Here is a 24,819-nt window from a genome sequence, read left to right as displayed (position 1 = left end):
GAAAAGAAATGTGCAGAATTTTCACTTGAAGAAATAATAGCCAAAAATAAAATTTTAAGATGAGAAAAGCAGTCAGATACCCACATCCAGGAACCTCAGAAAGTTTTTAACAGGTGTTAAATAAATAATACAGTTAGGCAAAGTGATTGCCTTGTACATAAGTTTGATCCTTGACATCCAATATAGTATCCAGAGTCATGCCAAGGATGATCCCACTGAACATAGAGCCAAGTGTTTCAAATTTATATCAACAAAAACATTAGGGTGAACATTACCACTATCACATTTATTTCAAATTGTAAGTTTTTTATATGACTTACCAGAACATTAGAAAATAAACGCTTTTAGCTCATTCAGGCCATGACCACAAGCAATCAGCAGTTAGTTAAAGAAATATTTTTAATTTTTTAAGATGTTCCTCTTTCCTTCTCTTTGTTGCTATTTCAATGTCCTTGGGTCAAACACACAAATTGGTGTTCACATAACCAGATGCAGTGTATAACAGGTCACAAACTAGTTATGGAGCCAGAAATCATAGAGATAGTGATTCTGGGATGGCTTTCAGGAACATAGGGTGACATCAGGGATTAAATTCCTGATCTCACCTGCAAGGCTGGAACTCTATCACTGAGAGCCACATCCCCAAGTCCTAATAAAATGAGATCCTATTTTTCAGTTGTTCTCTTGAAAAATCTAACAATAAAGAAGTGAAATAAATCATAATTTGGTTTATAAACCAGAAAAATTATAAACGGTATTCCTATACCTGCTATTAAGTTGATTTTTTTGGCTAGCATAAACAATATTTTGATTTGAAAATATTTCCCTTATGTAGTAGACTTAACCACAAAATATAAAAATATTTAGGGAGATAAATATTCCAGTGAAGGAAGTTGACCTGACCTTTGGGAATCTCTCTGACCTACTTTCTGCAGAGAAAAAACTAAGTGATCTGCCAGAAAAGACAATGTTTTGCCCCATTCTACTTTAAAAGTAATACCTTAATTAGTCTTAGGGAAATTTCTACATCAACATATTTCTTAAGAAAATAGTAAGGCATGCCATGAAAAGATAATCTTCTGAAAGCAGGTGCACTGTAATGAAATGTTTATTTGAGGCTGAAAAAATGACAAATTTAAGAAAACTTACAAATCAGATGGTATTCATGTCTTTGTGGGAGGGACCAGGATTTGGGCTACACCCAGAAATATTCAGCAGCTATTTCTGGCTCTGTGTTTAAGCATGATCCCTGATGGTATTTGGAGAACATACGTAATTTGGAGAACATACATAAGTATTGAGCTAGGACCAGCCACATGCAAGGCAAGACCGTGCCCCTGTACTAACTCTCAGACTTCATAGGATCATGTTTTAAAGCAACATTTGCTATCAATCCTGAGTTATTACATTAAGTAACTCAACTCGTTCATTTGAAATAAATTCACTAAAATTTGCCTGTTCACTGTAGTGTGAATTCTGAAAACTTATTTGGTAGGTAAAAATTGGAAAGTATATGAATTAGAAAAACCAACAGATTGAATGAGTCAAGAGAGTGGGAGAAGTGTACAAATGAAAGGAACAGGGGTGACAATGTATAAAACAAGAGCCCTGCCAAGATCATCACACAAGCTAAGTCTGTATTATATCCACCACCTTCGGTCAGTTTATTCCAAGGTAATTCTCCTTTGATAATGGTCATGAATTGTTATGATTTCTCTGGGTTGGATACTATAGCAGAGCTTGCTATACAAAGAAGACTAAACGTTTGGAATATTCCTATAGAGAACGGAAACATAGATTGAACAATTCTGTCAACTAACATGGATGTTGATGAGAAGACAGACAAGTTGTGCAAATAGACTACTTTACGAACAGAATTTAAAGATACACTTTGAATAGGAGGGTTAAAAATAAAATTTCAATATAAATGAGATTTCATTCTAGATTTGTAGTAGTTATCTCTGCAGTTTCAATTAGAAAAAAAAAGATGCTCATCCTTGGGATAAATATAGTAAGCGCAAAATTTTGAAATCATAAAGTTTTAAAAATGTTTGATATTTATTTATTTAGTTTTTGCTTTGAATATACAACTGACTATATTCAGGGCTTACTCCAAGCTCTGTGTCAGGAATTGTTCCTGGCAGATCTTGGGAGTCCAACTGTGGCACTGGAGAGTGAGGCTGCATGCAAGGCAAGTGCCTTAATCCCTGTACTATCAGTCTGGCTTCAACACTGTGATTGTTTTTATTAAAATAATCTTTTTAAAGTAAGAAACACTTACATATTTAATAGAAAGAAGCATTCCACCTGCATTCTAATAGAAGTTTGTTTTATTTAGCCTTTTTACTTATTGGTAAAGTAGTTTATGTCTATTATCTAAAGCATTTAAAACTACTTTCAACAGTGATTAAAAATGTTACAGTATTGAATTTTCACTAAAACTTCTAAACAAGCCAAAATTTCTTTTTTCAAACTCCACACACATTGTAAAGCAAGATCTTCTTAAGGAACTGCCATATCTAAACAGTACTATAAAGATCATCCCTTAATTTAGGATTAATCCTTAAATAGTTCAAGGGGTTGAAATTTGTGACCTTTTAAATTAGTTTGATTTCCCTGATTTTATTTCATTTATTTATTCCTAAATATATTTGAGAACCTATGGTGTGACTACATTTCTAGACACTGGAGATACCTCATGAATAAAATTTATGTTTTTAAACATGTCTATTAATGGAACTTGTATTGTGGTGGTTTGAGTAGTCCAGGAAGCACTTGAAGAAGAATCAAACTATAAGTGTTCAGAAACCTGACCCAGGGTCAGAGTAAAAGAACAGGAAGTATGACATTTGTCTAGCACACTGTTTACCCAGGTTTGATCCCCTGCATCCTATAAGAGCCCTTTGAGCCTACCATGAGTAATTTCTGAATGCAGAGCCAGGAGTAACTCTGAGCACCACTAGGCATGGCCAAAAAAAAAAAAAATTACAAGAACCACAATGAAAAAAAAAAAACAGATTTTCCCCATTTTGAGGCAGAGGATGGAAAACATTTTGCTCTAATGTAAACCCTTTCTTGACGTAGTTATACTTCTTAATTTCAGCTTCGACAAAATAAGGGCTTCTCTATTATCCTAAATAAATAAAGTGTTGAAATGTTTTGTTCCATGTGGTTAGAATTATCTGAACATAGACAATAACTAATCAAAACAAAAATTTGGGGAAAGAATATTTATATGAAAGTGTTGCATCAAGATACTTTTAATAGAGCCAAGACACAAAATTTAAACCAACATAAAGAAACAGTGTACTTAAGCACTGAAAAAAACAAATAGAGCTGTGCTTTATGAGCAGGTCTCCAGTATAGTGTCCAAGAGGTCTGTTGCTTTATGTTATATGATATCCCAAAGCATAGATGTTTAAAGTTATAAAATCAGTCTAGTGAGGACCAAAATCAGACAAACGAGTGAATGTTTGTATATGACATTTTGAATCATTAGCTTAGTTTCATAAACACTTTTTTCTTTTTGCCCCTTGTTTTATACTTACTCTAATCTCTTTATACAAACACGTTCATTCTTTGGTCCCATTGTTCCTGAAATCAACTTCCAGACTATGTCCCACACCACATATACACAGTTAAAATACATCTCCAATTCATAACACAAGGAATAACCACATATGTAAGATAGTCTATAAATTATGGCATAGTTGTATTTGCCTAGGAACAAACAGGCACATAAAGTAATGCCAACCCATTTTGTAAAGCCACACTTAGTTCGGGGCTGGAGGCACTTTGAGTGATGCAAAGCCTTATCATATAGACCTCAAGATTCAGTGCTAGAATCTTTGGTACAATGTTCACTGCAGACCACCTGGCAATGCTCCAGGACACTGCAGCTATACCCCCAGTACTAGATGGGAGAGTCATATTCACCAAGTACGGAATTCAGGGTATCAATCAATCAAAGTATATATTCCACCAATTGAGTTATTTCCCGAAGCTCTCTATTTAGGCCATTTTTGCAAAAGTTAAAATTCAATCATTTAAGTACAGAATAAAAACTCTTAGAAATACAATAAAATGGAAACCTGTTTTCTGATATGCATATTATTCCTTAACTAGTTATTGAGAAGTTTCTGCACATGTTTTGAAATGATATAGTATCTTTATATCTCCACAAACATAACCTATTTATGAAAGATCTTCAGCGGGTTGGAGCGATAGCACAACGGGTAAAGCATCTACCTTGCACTCGGCTGACCAGGCTGACCCCTCCGCGCGTCTCAGAGAGGCCGGCAAGCTACCTAGAGTATCTCTCACAATGTTACTGGACCGGCTTGAGCAAATCGATGAACAATGGGAGGACAGTGATAGTGACAGTTTTATTTAAAACAAATGCATATTTGAATATACAGTTTGATTGCTTTCAAATAAAGACGCATATTACTTTACACCATATATAAATTACGTGGGAAGGATTGTCAAATGGTACATAAGCTGTCTGCATTGTGTTTAATGTAATAAGCACAGTTTGTGATGTTAGCGATGGAAGTGACTGATTATTGTTCCTTTTCTCTTATTCCATCTCTCCTCCCCTCTCTCCTTCACTTTCTTGCCTCTTTTTTCATTCCTTTCTTTATCCTTTTTTAATTTCAACAAATAGAAATCAGCTAACAAGATATGGATTCAATTTTTTAGAAAAGGAAGACTTCGGATCAGGGAATCACTTGCATTGAGTCTCAGCCCTAAGTTTTGCCCACTATGCAAGCTGTCAAAAACTAACTTCTTTTGATACACCCCACTTTGTAGTATCTTTTATAATGTTGAATTGGTAAAGAAAACTTCAGCCAAGTACTATACACAGCTGGACCAAACTAAGGTCCCAAGCTTGTCCCTGAGCTTTGTGGGCAGATATCTGTGCTCACTCTGTACCATGTGCTGACACTAACTCCTAGCTAGCCCCTGGACTCTGCCAGCAACCACTTGGATGGGTTCCCTGACAAGTTGTTGGGAAGTGTGCCTTGACAGTGCAAAAAGATCATTTTGTCCCCTTTGATCATATGACTGCAGCCATATCTTGTTCTCCTCTCATGTCGTCAAGATGGGGCAATACTTTGTTTACTACAGATTGCAGTTAATCTTGTACACTCATAATCAACATGCTGGAATGTAGTTTTAACGCATAAATGTGATCATAGTCTTTGAGACATTTATTAAAATCCAACCCCACTGAGCAGTGTTGGGAAAGGAGAATAAACCTTCTTGTTCGTCTCTTTTATTTGGCTTTGACTGATCTTACCAAGTTCATGCAAACCCGGCACGACACTTTGTGCCCCATTTTTAAAATCACATATAACTTGAACAAAATTAATAGTTATTTCATAAGGTTATTCGTATTAAATGAATTTACACTTTAAGTCTCAGACCTTGACACTAGGAACTGCTATATATTATTACGTGCTAAATAAAATAAACCTAAAGACAAAACTGATACTCACTCAAAAAATAATTTCTGAGCAATATCATCAGAAGTGAGTCAAGCCATCCAGTATTTTGTTTACTTTGTTACATCTGTTCTTGTACAACAAACATAATCTGCTTCCAGAAACTGAAATGTCTTCATTTTTGTGCATTTAATTCTTATTTGGAAGTAACGATTTCAGAAGTGATCCTTTATGTCCCGTTTCACAGTTGTTAATGAAAGCCACAATTTCTTCTGAAATTAGATTGGGACGAAAATTTGAGAGGGGGGGTACAAAAGTGACATAGTGACGCAAAATCAGAAAACCCCATCTTTAAATCCTGTAATTAAAAGCCAGAAAAGTGTCCTACTGATGTCAGCTGATTCCAATAAAAGAGTTCATTGCTCCAGTGTGTGTGTCCTGATTAACAGAAATGAAGATTTACAGGATAAATAATGGCAACAGCTAAAGGAAAGAATGTCTGATGGCGTGGACTTCCCCGAGTTAGCTGAATTTAGCTTCTTTTTCCATCAGACTAACCACAGCAGCAGCTCTGATCATGAGTGTGAATTTCACCAGCGCTGGTAGTAGAATCTACAAGTAGAGTTACAAACTGTTAATCTTGGGGATTATTGAGCAGGTAAAATCAGAGACAGACTGTCCATTCCCTTGTCTCTTGAGTGGTGACTAGTTGGGCAGCTGAGTTTGATTCAGTTGAATAAAACCTCACACAGACTTACAGACGACCCAAAGGCTTCTGACATCGCTTGCAAAACACTTGTTTTCTGTGAGCTGTATCACTCTGCCATATCACTTAATAACAAAACATAATTCTGAGAGAGTGCTGAGGTAGGTATTCAGTCATAAGGAAGGTAAAACACAAGTCTATGGGCTTTGGAACTAGACACTACTTCTAGAAATGGCAAATGTAAATGCTTAATTTTTTGTAACGCTGTAATTTCTGATCAACCAAACCGTGATTAAACATCTACTCTCAAATAGGAACAAAATATGTAGGAAGAAAAAAATCTACTGAGTGTCTTATATTTGGCTTTCTCAAGAAAAGAATAACATTTGCTTTGAAATCAGAATAAATGTAATTTATATTTTTCATAGAGAAAATTTCATATGACTATGCTGACAATACAGTATCATTCTTTAAATAGGTAACTGCCCTTACAAATCATCAACCTCAGCCTTGTCCTGAAAGTATCTGAGCACAAAATAAATCTATTAATTTAAATTGAGAAAATTTTCTACATAAAAATAATACTTATGAATTATACTTATGATCTTATAATACTTATGATTCATACCTATGAATAAAAACGGCTAACTGAAAACTTGATTTGTTATCTCTTTTCTGAAACCCATAATGTAATTTTTCAGAGTTCTAAACTCACAAAAAATATATATACTGGAAGAGAGAAAGAGCAGAAAAATTAAAACCATGAAGTATATGGACCAATGTTATCAATTTAAGAAATTTGATAAAGGCAAATCTTAATAGCAATATAAAAAGTCCTGGAGAAAGGCTATTTATGTCACATCTCCAAATGATACAGCTCTGGGGATTCAAAATTCTCCTGCAAGTGAAGGTCATGTGGTGGTGAAGAGAGTGAAAACTGGATAAATGTTTGAAAACTTTAGAAGTTGTTAGCCAATCTTCTCTCTCTCTCTCTCTCTCTTTCTCTTCCTACTAAGATTAATGATTGTCTTTGATTATAGTCCAAAACTGAAGGATTATTCTCCAGAAAGATGACAGAGCAATTGTAGGGAGTAGAAGGAACAGGTCGTTTTGAGTTCATGCATCCAAGAAGAGAAAAAAGAAAGAAAGAAGGAAAGAAAGAAAGAAAGAAAGAAAGAAAGAAAGAGAGCAAGGAAGGAAGGAAGGAAGGATGGAAGGAAGACAGACAGAAAGAAAGAAAGAGAAAGAAAGAAAGAAAGAAAGAAAGAAAGAAAGAAAGAGAAAGAGAGAGAAAGAAAGAGAGAGAAAGAAAGGTATAAAATATGGAATGTCAGTCATTATGTCTCATTGGCTTCAGGAATCCTGGAAATTAAATTAAACCCTCTAGATTAAAAATTTACTCATGAAATATGATGCCACCAACAGGTAAACCTGTACTTGCCAGGCAAATACATCAGCAGCCTGATGATGTCTTTAGGCTTCCTGACACCCCAAAATTGATACTGTGCCTTTGGCTAGACCTCAGCAAGTTGGGACCAAGTTCATCAAGAAATTAAACGACCAGAAATTAGGTATGTGGGAGCCATGGCCACAAACCACCTCCACCTCAGCTATATAAGCTCATTTATTGGTCTTATCTCAGAGAACCATAGATAAATCTCAAAAGAGACAAAAAGCCACAGTCTCAGACCAGCACATGACTGAACAGACTAGGGTAAATCGAAAGGGGGCAGGTTGGCCTTTGCCTGCCCAAGCAGAGCCCCCAGCAACCGCTTGCTTCCACAATCCAAAATCGCCTCTGTACCCCTAGTCTGACTCCACTGTCTCAGGACAGACCTCAACAAGATATAATTTGCTGAAAATTCAGGTATGCAGGTTTTGTGACTGAAATCTTCAGGCTTTTACGGAGTTGGGGTGGGCTATTCCTCCCCCTTTCCCAATACACATGGAAGCACTGGCAGTCACTCCCACAAACGAACTCCAGTGGCACCCTGTAAACTCTCTTACTGGCCTTTCTTCAGAGACCCATAAATAAATCTCCCAAGAGATCAAAAGCCAGAGACACAGCAGCATATCCCGGAAGACACTACAAAGCCAGAGATCTCTCCGGGCCCCATACTGAGTCAATTTCACCAGGGGACTCCAGAAGTAGCACGTGCAGTCTCCCCACCTATTCCAGATGGAATCCCGGTGACCAAGAGCTTCCATGGCAAGGTCCAGGTATGCAGGTTACAGGACTAAATCTCCATGCAGCATATGGCAGAGGTGCCGGGCTGTCTCTCCCTGGCTCCCCACCTGCTTTTCAGCCTGGCTGTCAAACCCACAATGTGCCTCTGGGAGCCATCTTAATGCACCAACGGCCCTGGTTCAGAGACACCCAACTGAATCCCAAAATGGATACAGAAATGTCTCTGGAACCCAACCATTAACAATCTAGGATTCCAGAAGTGCACAGCTGCAGCACCCAAGATATTCAAAATGAGCAATCAACAATAAATGATCTACCATCTGCCCCTGGCAGGCAGGCTTAAATGGTGGTGGGAAAATTTGAGCAAAACATAATGTCCAAGAGTAGAGAGAGAGTATTGGGGAAATTGCCTGCCATGGAGGCAGGTTGAGGACTGGGATGGGGGGTCTTTTGGGAACATGGTGGTGAAAAGTGTGCACTGGTGGAGGGATGGGTGTTCGATCATTGTACAGTTGAATTTCAAACACAAAAGCTTTGTAACTCTATCTCACGGTGATTCAATACAAAAAAAAAAAGTAATGTGGAGTTCATGCTCAATTCAAACAGCCTAATCAATGGCTGAACAAATACCAGTACTCCTACATTTAAAAAAAATAATAATAAAATAATAATAATAAAGGGGGTTGGAGTAATAGCACAGCGGTAGGGCGTTTGCCTTGCATGCAGCCAGGCTGGCCAAGCCAGGTTCGATTCCTCTGCCCCTCTCAAAGAACCTGGCAAGTTGCCGAGAGTATTCAATATGCCAAACACAGTAACAAGGAATCTCACAATGGAGATGTTACTGGGCCCGCTTGAGCAAATCGATGAACAACGGGAGGACAGTGAATTAAATAAATAAATAAATAAATAAATAAAAACTTACTTAGTGGAAAACCTGCACTGTAGCACTCTAGCACTGTCCTCCCATTGTTCATCGATTTGCTCGAGTGGGCACCAGTAACATCTCCATTGTAAGACTTGTTACTGTTTTTGGCATATCAAATATGCCATAGGGAGCTTGCCAGGCTCTGCTGTGCAGGTGGCATACTCTCGGTAGCTTGCTGGGCTCTCCGAGAGGGATGGAGGAATCGATCCCAGGTCGGTCGCATACTAGGCAAATGCCCTACCCGCTGTGCTATTGCTCCAGCCCAAGTGGAAAACCTACTTGCTCTAAAGATATTAATCAGGACTCACCCACTGACTGTTTAAGTAGTTGAAACCATTCCACTGTAAACAATTCTTGAAGATAGTCTCTACTATTCTAGAATAAAAGTTGTAGAGAATATGACCCAGAGTAATAGTAGATGAGACTATTCCATTATAAACAACTCTGTCTAGGTTCCTGAACTCCCTACTGAACATCCCAGTTTTCAATGTATGAACCAAACCACAAAGGATCATACAGTCTTGAGGATAGTCTCTACTATTCTAGAATAAAAGTTGAGAGAATATGGTCCAGACTAATAGCATAGTGGGTAGGGCACTTGTCTTGCAAGCAGAGGACCTGAGTTCTATCTCTGGAATCTCATATGGTCCCCAGAGCACCAACAGGAGTAATTCCTGAGTGCAAACCAGGAGTAACTCCTGGGCATTGCCAGGTGTAGCCCCCCCCACCCAAAGGGAAAGAAACAAAAACAATATAAAAGTTGTAGGGAAGAGAAAAATAAATTAAAAGAAACAGCAACACAGGAAAACTTGCTACTTAAAGAATTGGAAATGATCCTAAATGAAATGCAATGAAAATCTATCATGAACAGAGAGTTAAGAAATAATAGAGCAATTGTGAAATAATAATAAAGGACAAAATATTTACATGTTTTTAGCACAGCGGTAGGGCATTTGCCTTGCACGCAGCCAACATGGCCTACCCGAGTTCGATTCCTCCGCCCCTCTCGGAGAGCCCGGCAAGCTACCGAGAGTATCTCGGCCGCACGGCAGAGCCTGGCAAGCTCCCCGTGACGTATTCGATATGCCAAACACAGTAACAACAAAGTCTCCAGTGGAGACGTTACTGGGCCCGCTCGAGCAAATCGATGAACAACGGGAGGGCCTTTACCTTTACTCAATGGAAAAAACAATGGTAAAAAACTAAAGCTTTCGCTCTAAGACGAGAAACAAGGCATAGACACCCACTTTCTCCACCACTATTCAAATTATTGCTGTTATTCCTAGAATGAGCAATAAGGTAAGAAAACTTACATGTAAACTATCTAAATTAGAAAGAAGTAAAACTATTTCTTACTGCAAACATGGATTTACTCCTAAACTCTTGAGTTCCTGAGTGCTGTATGAAGGATTTGCATACAAAATTTCAGATGCTTGTAGAGTTAGTTTATTCTACAGTTTAGGTAGCGGGTTCTTGGTCCCTCTCCAGTGTCTACGTTATTCTCTTAAGCAAAGAACAAAGTTATTCATCCTGTCCCCTGATTCCTGCTCCAGATTATGGTGTTCTGGTCCTGTCCCAACTACACATTTCCTGTGTAGTATTACCAAGTGCTATCCCTTTGTTTTGGGTTTTTTAAAATTTTTATTTATTTAGTGTGTGTGTGTGTGTGTGTGTGTGTGTGTGTGTGTGTGTATGTATGTATGTATGTATGGTGAGTGCAAGGGGGTCAGGGGAGGGAGAGGGGAGGAAGAGGGCAGGAAAAGCAGTATACCCTATGCTGCTCAGGATTTACTCCTGCTCGAAGATCACTCCTTGCCTTGCTCAGTAGACCCTCGAAGACAACAGGGCTCCAACTCGGGTTGGCCATGTACCAGGAAAATGCCCTACCCACTGTATTATCACTGCAGTTCCCTAAAATAAGTATCTAAAGTCTACTTTCTACATGTGGTTACTCAATTATTTAATTACTTTTATGTGGTCACCATGACGTTACAAAGTTATTCGTGATTGGCAAACAATGTTTCAACACTCATCTCTTTAAGGGTGTCCACTTCTGTTCCCCAGTGCACTCTCCACCCTCTCCCCATTTGCTTCCCACCCACCAGTCTGCTAGATAGGGTTTCATATCTAACACTTTGTCTCCATTCAGTGCTACCTCCTCCCAGCTGAATGGTTCCCTCAGTACCCCCCCCCCCCTTTTTAAAGAACTATCTTTTCCTCAAGGAATTGTCTTTGGATCAATTGATCATATAATGTTGCAAAGTTTTATTTTAGGACTTCAAATGTGTTTTGTTGATCTTATATGCCAATAATTATACCAATATTATGTATCTTGCTGATGCTATATACAGTCATTAGAGTGAACATATGGGAATAAAATATGGCTTTCCATAATTTAATCCATTAGTAACTTACCAATTATGTGAGGAAGCTATCTTGGAAGTAGATCTCAACTGAATTCTTTATCTACAAACACTCTAAGAGATAATGAAGCCATTAAGTAATTTTTTATAAAACAAAAATACATATACACACATATAGGTCATCATGATTTTATACTGCTTTTTAAAATCAGCAATTTTAGTTCTCCAACATTTTCATCTCTTAAAATTTTAGTTGTCACACATTTTTGCATTTCTGTATTTATTTAGCATCAGTTTTATAAAATTCCTTGGCTAAGAATAATTTGGAGGGAATTTTCATCTAGCACAGCGGGTAGGGCGTTCGCCTTACACGCGGCCAACATGGTCGACCCGAGTTCGATTCCTCCGCCCCTCTCGGAGAGCCCGGCAAGCTACCGAGAGTATTCGATATGCCAGACACAGTAACAACAAAGTCTCCAATGGAGACGTTACTGGGCCCGCTCGAGCAAATCGACGATCAACGGGAGGGCCTTTACTTTACTTACTTTACTTTCATCTTAATACTGAGACTTTGATCCATAGAAATAAAATTTCTCTCCAAATCTATAAATTCTAATATCCAAGTTTTATCATTTTAACTGTGTCTTATATCTCGTTGTTGAATAGACTCCTAATTACTTAATTACTCTTTATAGAATCACGGGAAGATACAGAGTTACAAAGATGTTCATGATTGGTTTCAGTCATACAATGTTCCATCATCACCCATCCCTCACTAGTGTACATTTCCCACCACCAATGCCCCCAGTTTCCTTCCAGTCCTTCACCAATCAGTCTGTCTTGTTGGCAGACACTCCTCTCTCTCTCTCTTTTTCTCTCTCTCTCTCTCCCCTTTCCTCTTTTTGGCCATTATGGGCATTATAGTTTACAATACGGTTCTCATGTTTGATCCTTTCCAACTGTCTTTGTCATAATTGTCCCTTCTCTATCCCAATTGCCTTCTCTCCTAGCACATAAAGCAGACTTCCAACTGTAGACCAATCCTGCTGGCCCGTGTTCTACTGTCCTTCAGCATATTAGTCTCAATTTACAGTATATATCTATACAGATATAGATAGATAGATAGACAGACAGATAGATAGATAGATAGATAGATAGATAGATAGATAGATACTACATATGCATATGGAGCAATAGCACAGTGGGTAAGGGCATTTGCCTTGCACTCAGCTGACCTATGTTCGATTCCTCCATCTCTCTCAGAGAGCCCGGAAAGCTACTGAGAGTAACCTGCCTGCACAGCAGAGCCTCGCTAGCTCCCCGTGGCATATTCGATGTGCCAAAAGCAGTAACAAGTCTCAAAATGGAGATGTTACTGGTGTCCACTTGAGCAAATTGATGAACAACAGAAGGACTGTGCTACAGTGCAGTGCTACATACGATACATATATATGTACATATATGTATACATATATATGTATATATGCTATATATACATATATATATACTACAAATGAGTGCAATCATTCTGTCTGTCCCTCTCCTTCTGAAGTAATTCACTCAGCATGATACTTTCCATGTCCATCCATTTATAAGCCAATTTTATGACTTCATGTTTTCCTAACAGCTGCATAGTACTCCATAGTGTAGATGTACCATAGTTTAAGTATAACAATATTTAATATATATTTATTAAATTATCTTTTAAATTTTATTTTCTATCATTGCTAGTAGCACTGAAGCACTATCCTGTTGTTCATCAATTTGCTTGAGCGGGCATCAGTAACGTCTCCATTGTGAGACTTGTTGTTACTGTTTTTGGCATATCGAATACATCACGTGTAGCTTGCCAGGTTTTGCCATGCGGGCGTAATACTCTCGGTAGTAAATAGAAAAAATTTACATTATACTGATTTGTGTAAATTCATCTTTTATCCAACCTTAATAAACTTGCTTAGTAGTTATAATAAAATATAAGATATCTGAATTTAGGGCCTTGTCATCTTCAAACAAACAAAATGTTGCTTTCTCTTATTCAAATATTATGACTTTATTTCTTTCAAAGACCTCTAATACAACATAAAGCAGAAGCAATGAAGTGAAATGTTCTTGTCCTGATATTAATGAGTATTCAGTCTATAGGCTTTTTCAAATCTACCTTTTATCAATTGAATGAGGAGTGTTCTATTTTTAGTTTTATTAGATATTCTTATTATAAATGTTGTTGGTTTTGTTAAATGCTTTTTTCTAAGCCTAATGATAGCACAGCGGTAGGGCGTTTGCCTTGCACGCAGCCAACATGGCCGACCCAAGTTCGATTCCTCCGCCCCTCTCGGAGAGCCCGGCAAGCTACCAAGAGTATCTCGCCCGCACGGCAGAGCCTGGCAAGCTCCCCGTGACTTATTCGATATGCCAAACACAGTAATAGTAACAACAATGAAAAGATCAGATTTTTTTTGACTAACTGTATGGTTGCCTGCTAGAGAGAAGATTATCTCCTTGCTCTGATATGCTATAATAGGACGCTCTAATGAAATTACAACATTCATGATTTTATTATTTATTCCTTATTTGGGATTTCTACTGTTTTCATTTGTTTTCAGATTTTATTGATCATTTATATATATTATTATCAGTTATTTTATTTTTTTTATTTTAATATTTTAAAAATAGCCATGTTGGGCCCACACCTAGTATTGTTTAGGAGTCACTCCCAGCAGTGTTCAAGGGACCATGAGGAACCAGGGCTCAAACTGAGGTCATTGCGTATACTGTAAATGTACCACACTGTATTTTATTTTCATAGTACTTTATACAAATAACTATTCTGCACCACATTGCATCTTTATTTTCATAATTATCTTTTGGAGAAGTGTCATACATAGGGGATTACTTGTTACTTCTGGCTTAGTACTCAGGAATGTTTCCTTATAGAATCCAAGGACTATATCGGGTGCTGGAAATTCAACCCAAGTTGTCTTACCCACTGTGCTATCTCTCCAGCCCCAATTTTTCATAATTATTCCATTTGAAGTCTTGGGTTTTAATCACAGAGCTTAGTAATTCTTTGAAACATCACTCAGTGTTTTGCTTCTGTTTCCTTATTTCCTTGTCTCCTTGTATGCTGTATAATTTTGTTATTTATGCACATATTTATTAGGAATATCCTAAATAGGATCATGGAAGACATAATTTGAAATTGCATTTATTCAGGAAAGATTTATAATAGCTTCTCCAAGAAACCTCAAAGCTACCTACACAGGAGACTTTTCTGCTAGTTTTTCAAGTTGAGAGTTCTTGGATTCTACAGGAAATGTAAATCTAAGTTACCTAACATTCCAAGTGCACATCTCACATTCCATGTTCTCCCTCTCTGCACATTTTTTCTCAGGACGTATTCGACATATTAATAATTTTCATTTATTTTTAAGTCTTTTACATTCCAAATAGAAATTATTGAAGGGCAAGGATTTTTTCCTGATTAGAGGCTGGGATGATAATACAGCTGGTATGGCTTTTACCTTGCACTCAGTCAACGTGGTTTTAATCCCTTAGCCACATATGGTCTCCAGAATCTGTCAGGAGTGATTTCCAAGTACAGAGCCAGGAGTTAGTAAGCCTTTAGCATCAATGGGTGTGGCGCCAGCCGCGTTCATCACCCACACTATCAAAAAAGAACTTTGTGGTGGTTAGTTCAGAACTTTGTCCCAAGAATAGTGTCTGGCAAATAGTATTTAATAAATATTTGTACAATTAGTAAAGAAATTGATGAAATTTTAGCCACATCATGTTAATTAAAACCTTTTATTTTTTTTATTCAGTTATCTTCCTAAAGTATTCAAGACTCCCATTAGTTATCAAGTATACCATCCAAGTTCTCCAGATTTAAAGGTGGAATTTGCCAGACCATGCCAATCATTTCTACTGCTCTTGATATCTAAAGAATAAATCTGGCTCTTAATCACTCATAATTCACTGAGCTTCTTATCTATATACACAGGATTTTCTTTAATCAAGATTATCATTTGTTTCTTAAATATTATTTGGATAAAACAAATACTCCATATCATAACCAACTCTTAATATCTCTGAGTTAAAAGAAGAAGGATAAATATATCCATTTATCTGGGATCAGTATCTTCTTCATTACTTTACCTGATTTTTAAATTTGGATAATGTAGATGTTGTTTGATCTTAAATTTTAAAGACCAGACTCCTACACACAGTAATATTAGACAACTTAAATGAATACAAAGATCTTAAGTTTTATTCCTTATTGCATAATTTATTAAAATTATCTTTCTGAGACAGTTTAACTTCTATAAATGTAATATGTTTATTTATATATTCTCTACTAAAAAAAAGAAAAGTTGCATTTGTATTAAAAGTGATAAAGAGACTCACTGCCACCATCATATAAGCTTATCTACCAGCCTTGTTCCAGAGACTCATAAATAAATCTCGAAAGAGATCACCTAGCCACAAAAATTTCTCAGATACTTGGTCCAGACTGATATCTTGACAGTGGAGGCAGGGGGAATCTTTGGGTTGGAGGAATGGGCCAAGATCCTGCCCTATCAAAGGCTGTGCAGCCACACTGACGTCCTAACAGATATCATATCTTGGGCCTGACTGCCCAGTTAGATATTCTGGTTTCTCTGGAGCACGTGGTTATTTGACATCTCCAAACACTACAATACTAACATCCCAGTAGTAGCACATCAAATTGGATGGCAAGATAATGTAGAAGCCAACTAATCTTTACTAACAAAAGGTTTAACTTGCAGCAACAGCTTAGTAAACCCTCAAACAAGGACTTAATGTCCTCAAGGTGAGATAGAGAAATTTTCACAAAGTTTTCTTTTACTGAAATATTTTTTTGATCATTTCATTAATCAGTTAGCGGTAACAAGAAGTATAAAGTAAATTATTGTGTGCCTGCTACAGGAGAGGTCTTGAGGGGTGCTTGGGAAAATGGAGAGAATGGTGCAGGAAAAGTGACAGTGGTGGTGTTGCAATATTGAATGTATGTAACAAGTCATCATGAACAACTTTGTTGACCACAGCTGTTTAAATAAAATGGTGGAGGGATGTATTAGGGAGAGAGACCAGAATGAGAGCAGTGAGCAGGGCACTTACTTTGAATCTGGGTTCAATCCCAGGAATCTGATACGGTTTTCAAAAGTCCCTCCCAGAGTGATTCATGAGCATAGAGCCAGGGTTAACTCCTTAGCAACCCTCGGGTCGGCCATGTTGGCCGCTTGCAAGGCAAACACCCTACCCACTGTGCTAAAAACAATTTTTTGTGGTGGCAGTGGGGAGACAAAGTTTAGAACACTGCTACTCCCAATTTGGGACTCAGGGGTTGCTTCTGGTGATATTCTGGAGATTATCTGGTGCTGGGAATCAAACCTGGGATTTCAGCATGCAAAGCATGTACTGAAGCTCTTTCAGCTTTTTTTCCTTGCCTACCATTTTTTAAAAAGTAATTAACATTTATTTTGGAGGGACTGGAGAGATAGTACAGGGAGTAAAACACACTTCCCTTTCCTTGTGTTCCATGTGGCTGACCCTTATTTCAATCCCTGGCATTGTGTATGATCACCTGAGAACTGGCAAGCTCATTCACACAGAACCAGGAATAACTGGGCACAGTAAGTAAGCTCAAACACACACACACACACACACACACACACACACACACACACAGGGAAGAGAGACAGACAGACAGACAGAGAGACAGACAGGGACAGAGAGACAGAGACAGAGAGAGAGGGATAGGGAGAGATAGAGAGCGAGTGAGAGAGACAGAGAAAAAGAGAGAGAGCTACACTTTTAAAAACTAAGAGTAAATACATAAATATACCATTCAATATTTTTATTTATTCTCTAGAGAAAAATAAGAATATGTTTGACTAAACTATGCTTCAACTCCTTATCAGTGTTTTCCCATTTATCTTGCAAGAGCTTGATTCTTTAAACTTATTTAATAACTATTATACTGCACAAATATTCTCACAGTTTCAAACCAGTTAAAACAAGTTTTCTGAGGCACAAATACTAAGACTAAAAATGAATTTCAGAAGCATAACCAAAAGCACCCATAGTCATGCACCTCCATAAGAGCCAAAAAGCATACCTGAAAGGGATTAAAATAAAGGTGGGCCAATACAATGCACAAGCTATTGAACTGACATCATCAGACAAGTTTTAGACCAAAAAAAAAGTCACTCTAACTCTACTCAAGAAAGCTTTCCTGTGAACCAACAGCCACTTTCATTCTGCGAGTGATTGTTTTCCTCTACTTAATCTAAGAGAAAACAATCCCCTTCCCTACAAAGCACATGGAGGTGTTTTGTCAATTTGGAAAGCAGGTCCTAGAAGTTGCTACCAAAAAATTTATGGATCTGAACTTTCAAATTAGGACAACATTTTAATAAAAATCTTTCAAAAGGTTTTACTTATTATTTATAAAATAATGATGATGATAAAGGTGATAGACATATGTGTTCCCTGATGATTCAAGCATAGTTGAGCACCAAGAAACAGGAGGAAGTCAAAAGACAGCACTTGTCCACACTTGAAAAATTATGAAATGTGTAGGTGGGAGAGCACATGTCATACAATCCAAGACAAATGAACTGTGTCCTGAGGGTAACATACCCAAGAAACACCAAGCCAACATTTGCATTGGGAGGAGTGTTTATTAGAACATGCCCACTATCAAATATGTCCTTCAGTATCCAGATATTAAGTAGTTACTCTAACCTTTAATAATGAAATTTTTATTCATTCCAGAGATCATATAAACCATTCTAGTATCTTGTTAAACTATAGTAAAAACTAAGGTTGACTTCAATATTTAATTTATCTTCTTGTTTTTGTATTTATATACTTGAAAAGGAGAGACGGGAGGAGAATGTGACATGGAATGTTATGAGAGAAATATGACTTAGGTAATCATGAAATTTTAGTAAGAAGGACACTGCTGAGTGCTCCTGTTCCCCTCTAATTCCTCATAGTTTTTCCAATAATGTTAGGTTAAGAATGAATAAGAGAGAAAAAGGAGGTGGTATCTAATTCTTGCACTACAGAGCCGCAGGACTATACCAAAATCCTCTCAATGAACAACAACAAAATCCTATCATTTGGAGAAACAGAAATACAAAAGTCATAAATCATAGGATTCTTAATGATCATGAGCCTCATATAGCAAAGCTGGTGTGAAGAATTAGGAAACAGACTAAGAGCCAGAGCAAGGCAATAGAGGAGTTGTGTGGGGGGAGCAGCAGAAAGAGAAGATAATGCTCCAGCATGTTATACTCTTGGGAAATTTACTGGGAAGTTTCCAAAAATTTAGACTTCCAGGTCACAGGTACTCTGGTTGAGTAGGTTTCATGCAGAATCAGGAATCTGCACTCTAGCAAGAATCAGAGATTTTTCCAATTCAGAATATACCAACTTTATTAAAATAAAAAACCTTGTTTGAGCTGGAGAGGTAGTACAGTAGATAGGACACTTGCCTTGTAAGCGGTCCACTCATGTTCAGTCCCCAGAATCTGTATGGTCCCCTGAGCACCTACAGGGTAATTCCTGAGTGCATAGTCAGAAATAAGTCCTGAGCATCGCCGGATGGTGTGCCCCCCAAACTAGAAATATCTTGCTCAAGGAATCAGAGAAGTGCTTTTTACCTTTGACAACAAAGAAATGGAATTGAATTTTTTTCTCAAAAAATATAAGTTTTTCTCACCTTATTCTGTGTGTAGTTAATTTTCAATATCCTTTGGGAGGCATGTGGGTCCACATAGTCCAGAATTTGTGAAGCTGATGCCATGGGTATTTAATGATAGCTTTAACCATTCTTCACTCTCTGACAATGTCTCATTACTCAAGGTAGCACAGCAAGTTAGGAGGAAAATCAGAAGTGAGAAAACAACTTTCTCAAAAGGCTTGTTTCTTCTTCAATATATAACAACATAGTTTTGAGCAACAGCTTACTATTTTGTGTCCTGTCTCTTCTTTTTTTACTTACATTATGTCTTCAACATTATTTCTTAATTCTTTAATATATTTGTATGTCGTACAATATGCAATTACATAGACATTCTATAATTTAAATTCCCACAATGTCAGGCATAAATATAACTCCTAGGCTTTTGCAATTACATGGAAACTGGCATAAGTGGTGATATGGAATTTTTCATATTTCCTGGGATAAATCCTTCAAGTCCCAGGATACAGGATGGGATACTGATCAAGAATCAAATGTGGGGGTGTTTTCCATATAGTTGATGGAGCAAACTCCTATTCCAACTCCCTGCTCCAAAAGTCCATTTAGTATATAGTCCTTAGACAGAGGAAATAGCACTGCACCGTCCTCCCATTGTTCATCGATTTGCTCAAGCAGGCATCAGTAATGACTCCATTGTAAGACGTGTTGCTGTTTTGGGCATATCGAATATGTCTCAGGGAGCTTTTCAGGCTCTTCCATATGGGTGGAATACTCTCGGTAGCTTGCCGGACCCTCTGAAAGGAACAGAGGAATCGAACTGGGGTCAGCCACATGCAAGGCAAACGCCCTACACGCTGTGCTATCACTCCAACCTGACAGAGGACATATCAGATCTTAAATAGATAAGAACAGATACTACACTTGATCTTAGCCAAAAGGTTGAGAAGCAATTCATATGTGTTTTTGCTTGGCCTTGATACTGAAATATATTTCTTCGTATCTTCAGTCTGGTTACTGATTATCACAATTGTTTCCAAAAAATGCAACAAAACATTTTATCCCATTATAGTAAAAAATAAGCATCACAAATCTTCTTTATAAGACATTAATTGATAAAACTAAGAACCCAGTTTAAAACACCTGTGATGTGACACAACATTTCTGAAGATATTCTTTTTTTTTTTTCTTGTGTGTGTTTGAAGGGATTGTTGGGCCACACCCAGAACATAAGGTTTACTCTTGTTTCTGCACTCAGGGATCACTCCTGGAGGTGCTCAGGGGACCATGTGGAGTGCAAGCAATCAAATTCAGGTCAGCGACACGCAAAGCGAGAGCCTTACCTGCCACCTGAAGATATTTATTCTTTAAGCATTTGAGATTGCAAGAAGGAAAGTCAGTAAAATTTCATTTGGTCCCACACTTTATTTTTTATTTTGTTATTTCATTTTATGAATTCACTTGAACTTAGAAGTGCTTCTTGAGCCTGGAGAGATGGCTCACTGGGATGAGCTCATGCTTTGCATGCAGGAGGCCTAGGTTTGATCTCTTGTCTCACAGAAGGGACAGTGTGATATCCAGTATCCAGTATCACATGCAGGAGGTTCTGGTTTGATCTCCAGTAAACCTGATCACAGCTGGGAGCGATTCCCTGTCACAGAGCTGGAAAATAGCCTCTGAGCACCAGTTGTGCCTTCCCCCCCACACACACACAAAAAAAGTTTCTTATGCCCTGGGGAAAGATAGGGGAACAAAACATGTCAAGTTTTTCAGATCAGTAGCAGATGTATCCTTTATATTCAATAATTATATTTTACTAAAACTCTGTGACAAATGTGTATTCAGTGCCCCATGACAAAACTTTAACACACCAATTTCAGGGTCTACAGTCATCCAGCTTCGAGCTCACCCCCATACATAGTAATAGCATCTAAGATACCCAGTATATCATATTTAAAACTTTTACTAAAGACACATTTTTGTGTGTGTCCTCTAGGACTTGTTCATACTTTGCATAGACTGTGATTCTTAGAGTTTTCCAGTAAGTTGCTCTCATAGAAAGAGAAAGCTTTGAAATTAAAAAAAAATGGAGAGATTCAAAGTAGTCACAGAGTTGAAAAGTATTTTATGGCACTGATCTTAATGTGAAGTTTAATCTTAACGGTAACTTAAGGTAGATAGTGTTTATTCAAGATTGTTAAGGCTAAAATGAGCACCAAGGGACTGAGAAAATAGCTCAGCAGTCATGGGTACTTGCTTTGCATGAACTGGAGCTAGGTTTTGACACCAACACCGCAAGCTCTTCTTTTCAACACCGCTGAGTACAGCGTAGATAGAGTCCCCAAGGCCAGCATTGCTGTGGCTGACCTTATAACCACAGAACCACCAGACTCCAGCAGCACCACCTGGTTGAACCAGAGCATTAAACCATCAAGGCTGGGTTGGGCAAGTCCATTTGGCAGGGTCACCCTAAATCCACCCTGGCACACTTAGCACTGTGTAAAAAGATACTCCCACAAATAAGCAAAACTAAAATGACTGCTGAAGAAGAAAACATGCTTTGGGGGAGACTGTAAAACAAAATAAAGGTTTTTGAAAGAGAAAGATGAAGATAAATACACAGAAAAGACTATAAACTTCCCTTTAAGTTAAATGGGACTAATATTTGTGGAAAATACAAGTATCGCTTTATGATAATTATGAATGCAAGAGGACAAGAGTATAATGACTGATAATGTAAAACTTCAGAGTCAGAGATCTTTATTTTAAAACTAATACTTGAGTGAGTTCTGTGATGATGGATAAATTAGCCTTTCTTAACCTCATCTCCTAATCTATAAAATAATGATGTTGATAACAACTACTTCACAAGATTGCCTTAAATCTTAAATATGGCAACACCTGAAAAGTTCTTAGCACAATATGAACGTTAGCCATTAAAGATGATATGTATCATAATTATTAATAATTGCCGTAAGTGGCAGAGGACCATGAACTATAACTAGGCAGAAGCTCAGTGAAAAATAATATGAGTGAGGGTTAAGTTATGTATCCTCTCTAACATCCTAAACCTTCAGTAAAATTTGATGTCATACAACTATGTCTTCGAAATATAAGGAGATGAGATGGTGTCTAAAATGTCTAATATCCAAAATGGATGAAAACCAGAATGATTAAGTAGTCAGTAGGCAAAAAAAAGTAACAACTTAATCAATAAATAATTGAGTTCATTGGATCCACAGGATCCAGAGCTAGGAGTAAACAAACCACTTTATATTATCATACTCCTTAGAAACCACTGAAACTGCTAGAAGAAATGCTAAATTTTCAAATACTTAAGATGGGGATGTAAACTATCTTATTTGGATATTAATGTAAAAGGTGATCCTAACATATTGGAAAATTTAGGTAGATTGCAATTACATACATATAGGTACAGACATTTATATTCAGTATTTATAGAAAAGTTCTGGAAGGATATAATTTGATGTATTTTAGCTGATGATATTGTTTATAAGAAATAAACTTATGTCACTCCCTTTTCTGGCTTCCCATAAGTGACACAAAGTAATTGGCTAGCTACATATTCCAGGAGACATGGAGAATAGACAACAGCTCCTCCTCATGAACTATTAGGGACCACCAATTGAAGAATCAGTACCTTACAAAGAAAATTTCTTACTACCAAGAGAATGACATACTCTCTGTAGAGATGACTTTCCTGGAGAATTCAGGTGAAACGTATGAAGATAATTCGTAACATCACCCTGGGCTGGAGAGACAGTCTAGGGATTAAGGTACTTGCCTTGCATGCAGCAGACCCCTCAACACCGTCAGAAGAGACTCCTAAGCACAGTGCTGGGAATAATTCCTGTATACCATGGTCTGTGGCCCCCAAATTTTTAAACACAAAACTTAAAACATATTACCTTGAGACATTGGTGGAAGGACACTGGCACCCTGCTGGTGGGTGTGGATTTGGAACACTGGACACCTGAAAACTATATTATTAACAGATTGGTAAATCATAATACCAATAAATTTTTCAGATCATGTGGCAGTCCCCTAAATCCTACCAACACTAGAATCTCATACCTGGTTACTTTTAACCTTACATTTGACAGATGGGTGGAAATATTAGTCTCAATTTATCAAGTAATAAAATCTATGCCCCTTTCCCCATTGTGTTCAGAATTTTGTAGGAAACAGAAAAAGTGTGTCACATGCAATTGAAATCAGTTCATTGTGGCTTTTCACCAGGAAATACTCTGCTATCAAAAAATCCATGTATCTTTGTGGATTATAAAGTTAACAGAATGGGAGAATTACATCCAAGAATAGTAGAGATGAATACCAGAAGTATTGTTCCACATCTTGGAAATCGGCCTCACATGCTGGGGAAAAGAGACAGCTCAGATAGAAAAGGGACCACCAAGTATGGGGTGCTTGGAGGGCTCGCTCGGGATGGGAGATACGTGCTGAAAGTAGACTACAGACCGAATGCTGACCATTCAATACCTCTATTGCAAACCATAACACCCATAAGGAAAGAGAGAGCAAAAGGGAATACTCTGCCACACGGGGGGTGGGGGAGTGGGGGGAGGGAAACCAGGATCATTGGTGGTGGAGAATGAGCACTGGTGAAAAAATGGGTACTGGATTATTGTATGACTGAAAGGTAAATCTGTACCTGTACCCCATGGTGATTCATTAAATTGAAAAAAAAGCCATGTATCTTTTGTTCTCCAGCACCTAAAAATACATCCCCAAGGCAAGCTAGGAAACTGAGCAGTGTTAGGGACTTGAATGTGATCTCCAGAGTATTCATTTTCTCTCTCTGGCTGCCAGAGCTCCCCAGGCCTCCCTTGAGGTTCCCAGAGATTAGATTACCACCTGTTGCTGGCAATCTAAAGTGTGCCCTTGACTATTAGCATCTGGTGTATGCTACCCTGAGGTACCTTCCTTGTTCTCAGTTTGCTATATTCTGAGATCTTCATAGGCTGAATCCAGTGTTTATTCCCCGCACTGCTAGTTGGAAAGCATAGATCTATTCTTGTGCCCAGTTCATAAAAGGGAAGTTTTTATAGGAGAGAAACAGCATTAAGGGCTATTTATTTTGTTTCTTTTTCTTCTTACTTTAATTTTCCATTGTACTCAAATACAATGAATCTAACTGCAAAATAGTTTCTTTACTATTTGTAGCCTTTTCCCAAAGAACCATCTATGTTCTTCTCCACTATCTATCTTCACATCTACTCACCTTTTCTTTCATGCAACTCAAGCTATCCATTAACATATCTCGACTCAATCAAATACAAACTCTGAACTCTGATCTTTTACAAGATCTTTGGTAAGGATTGTTATACTAATGAGAACTTGTAGTTAATTGCCCTCTATAGTTCAGTGACAGGTAAGTTTTAAGTATACATTTGACTGTTACCTAGATCCTTCAGAAAGATGC

General features: G+C 37.7%; 1 protein-coding gene and 1 pseudogene across 1 annotated transcript in view; one reads left to right on the top strand and one right to left on the bottom strand.

The window, feature by feature from the left end:
* Positions 1-24,819, top strand: part of LOC130034751 (peroxisomal testis-specific protein 1-like) — a 50,839-nt gene that overhangs the window by 7,745 nt on the left and 18,275 nt on the right.
* Positions 20,179-20,312, bottom strand: LOC130034883 (uncharacterized; annotated as a pseudogene).

This window comes from Sorex fumeus, unplaced genomic scaffold, assembly GCF_029834395.1.
Source record: "Sorex fumeus unplaced genomic scaffold, SorFum_2.1 ptg000061l, whole genome shotgun sequence".
Classification (NCBI taxonomy): domain Eukaryota; kingdom Metazoa; phylum Chordata; class Mammalia; order Eulipotyphla; family Soricidae; genus Sorex; species Sorex fumeus.
Note: the sequence above shows the minus strand (reverse complement) of the source record. Positions and strands in the feature narration are given on the sequence as shown.